We start from the raw sequence: 3,336 nt of genomic DNA, 5'->3' as shown, positions 1-3,336 counted from the left end.
TTTTCAAACATGACCTCTCTGTGGGTGCTAGGGCTCTGGGAAAAACCACCGCTGTGCCCATTACTTCTCTTTGTTCCCTTCCTCACCCCAGATGGTGTGGCTGATGGTGTCTCCTGGTGTCATGGTGACCACTCCTTGTACCCCCTCCCCTTGTTACCCCTCTGATCTGTTTCCCTTCTCAGCCAGGTTGTGTCCGCAACCCCTCTCAGCCTCTGCTCTGCACGTTGCTGAAGGTCCAGGCTCTCCTCAAGTTCTGCGCTTGAGCAATAAAGTGGAAACCATAAAACCTGGCTGTCACATCCCTTTGTGTTCAGCCTCTGAGTGGCGGGTGGGTGGTGGACTGGGTACACTATGGGTAAGGAGCAAAATTCAGACAATGACCCATCTAGTCACCAGTCCAGCTTAAAATGCAGCTTCTGGAAGAAGCAAGTAGCTAAGCCCTGGCCCATCTCTGTGCTGTGCAGCCCAGGACCTGGTTTCCAGGTGTCCTGGGCGTGCCTGGCACTCGGTAAAGAAGAAAACCGCATCTAGAGGCTGGGACCAAACGTGACGTTTGAGATTCTATTGTCTACTGTGTAGTTTCTTGCCCAGTAATGATGTCATCTTTTGATTTGCTTTCTCATCAAAGTAAGCCCCTGGTATCACTGCCGCCCATAGACTCAGTAAGTTACGAGCAAGGTGCAGACAGACCTTTGGGCTGCCTTCTCAGTCTCAACAGAGAAGCGTGTGCTCTGACCTCTGCTGCTTCAGCTTGATGGGATCCGGGGAGAAGCCAGGGTGCACAAGGCTGCCATGCTGAGCCAGTTCCAGGTGATCTTGGCTGTAGGACAGAGCTTGTCTGTGCCCTTGGCCCTCCCTTCTGTTGTGTGGATAGTAAGCGGGTAGTCAGCCCACCCTCGTGTCTGGTTTCCTTCAAGAAGACGTGATTATACTTTTGTTCTGGAAGATTTCTTGCATGGGGAAGGGAAGCAGGTAAAGTTTGACTAAGTCACACCGCTTGGATGGTGCTGAAGCCAGGACAGAAATTCGGGAGTTCTCATGAGTTCACCTCCAAGTTATGTACTTGGTTCCTATCTGGGACATTTTGATGTTCCAAGATTTGACCCTTCTGCCCTATTAACCAAGATGGCAAGTAATTCCTGTGTAATAAGCCTGGCAATGAACCGACCACAAGCCTCATGTGGACTAACGACTCCTCACACCTTCACAGAGGAGGTACCTCGTTAGTCCACCTCACAGAGGAGCAAAGCAAGGCTTGAAGGCGGTCTCGAACTCTGCTGTAAGGTTCAAGTGGCTTCAGGCAGCTCTGGAGCTTCTGTTCATGTGCAAAATAGGTGGTCAAGAAAGACGCACTCCTAGAACTCCATCTCTAGATGCTTCTGAACCATCTCAGGAACTAAAACTTAAATTACATGCCTATGAAATGCGAGATGGGTAGACCTTGATTTATGTTGCACTAAAACTGCCTTGTCCGGATGTCTTGTTAGGACTGGAAATGTTTATGGTGAAACATAATCCCACCACATATTTTGCTGTAAGTCGTGGCTTAGGTTCGTTTCCTGATGAGTTACACCCATCTCATTACCACGTAAATCTTCGTCTGTGGAGGGAAGATGTCATCTTGTGTAAGGAAAACTAGCAACTGGTACTATTTCAACATTTGCAATTGGTCCCTGAGAAGTTTCGCTGGTCCAAACATCCAGGGTCTCGGCGTTTCCTTTCTGCTCTCCAGCTAACTACCACCTCCCGGCACTCCTTTCCCCAAATCACCTCCAGCTAAAATCTCCTGCCTTGCCGTCCCTCTTCCCTTCCTTGCAGTGCATTGCCCAACCTCCAAATTGGATCCCTCCCTCCAACTTAGACTGAATATGAGATTCGTTATGACCCACAAAACCTTGCAAGACCTGGCCCTGCCTATCCACTACAGTACACTTGACTTCCCAGTCTCCACGGGCTCCATAACCCTGAGAGTGAAAACTAGAGATGAATTGTATATCCTGCTTTGCTTGAAGAAATGATTGGTCAGCCCATCTTAGAACTAATAAAAAGGGTCAGCAATAAATGGGAAGACCCCCACCCCCCAACAGGATGGGCTGACTGGCTGCAGCTTTGGGCTCAGGAACAACTGTTAGGGCTGGCATCGGGACAGGCAGTGGTGGACTCGTACATACCATTGGTAGGAATCAGAGTCGACACAACAGCACCTAACAAGTTAATTATTACCCTCTAGAGAGAAATGTATCGTGAAAATGAATCAGTATGCCTGAATGATTGACTCCTTCCTCTGTCTTGGCGATTAATTTACCTGGGGCAGAACCCCTCAGAACCGTGTAACCTGTTGAAATGACAGCCGGCGAAGGGCATTGTGAACAAAGCCCATGTAGGCGTTAGAATGCTGGCTTTCTGGATGTTGCCATTGCTGACTGACTGTGGTTCCCGATGTTGGCCAACCTCATGGTAACGGATGCACCAACTATCCCCAGTTATAAAACCCAAGAAGCATAATAAAACTATTGAACAGCTAATAAGTTTAAAAAAAAAAGAAAGAAAACTTCCAATTTGAGAAGCAACATAAGAATGAAAGGTTTGCTAACTGGCTCTGAGGATTGGGTGATTGTGGGGGAAAGCCAACCCCCACAACTAACCGTGGGTTCAGTAGGCACAATTGTATGGCTAAGATATATAGAGGTTATAATGAAGTCATAGAGAATAAGGAGGGAAAAGAGGGATTGAAATAACGGAGTCAGACATCTCATGGTAGCATGCTCACCTCAGCTCCACTTGGTGGTACAGGGGAGAGGAAGGAGGACCAGGGGAGGGGAGGGGGAAAGAGGGGGAGCATTTTATTACTAACCAAGGCTTATATATCTTTTTTGGGGGGGTGCAAGCCCCCTAATTACAGGTAGGGACTTACATCACAGAAAGGGGTTGTGCTTTAGATAATACAGTGATGGGGGGTGGCGATCTAGGGGTATACACACAATAGGAAGGGGAGGGATTGGGGGTACACATGTGACAAGATGGGCGGATCCTAGATTCAAGATGGCAGCCTAATTTTGGATGTCACTGAGGAGGTTTGACCTGTTCTTTGGCTCTCCATAGAAACCATAAACAGTAAGGTGCGAACCCTACCTACAGTGGACCAGACTGATGGCTGAAAGCCTTCAGGGAGAAGTAACCCATTGTCCTTAACAGCAGGGAGGGAGTCCCACCTGTGGTGGGGCTAGACAGTAGTCTGAAGGCTGAAGGCATCTGACCTCCCACCATGTGTTGGCATATAGCCTCTAATGTTTGGCATATCTTTGGGGGAGACAACTCGAGAGAAATCTTTCTGTT

This window comes from Echinops telfairi, unplaced genomic scaffold (assembly GCF_000313985.2).
Source record: "Echinops telfairi isolate 266 unplaced genomic scaffold, ASM31398v2 ScPeMD7_6273;HRSCAF=7185, whole genome shotgun sequence".
In the NCBI taxonomy this organism is placed as follows: domain Eukaryota; kingdom Metazoa; phylum Chordata; class Mammalia; order Afrosoricida; family Tenrecidae; genus Echinops; species Echinops telfairi.
The sequence above is the reverse complement of the archived record's forward strand: the minus strand, read 5'-3'. Positions refer to the sequence as shown.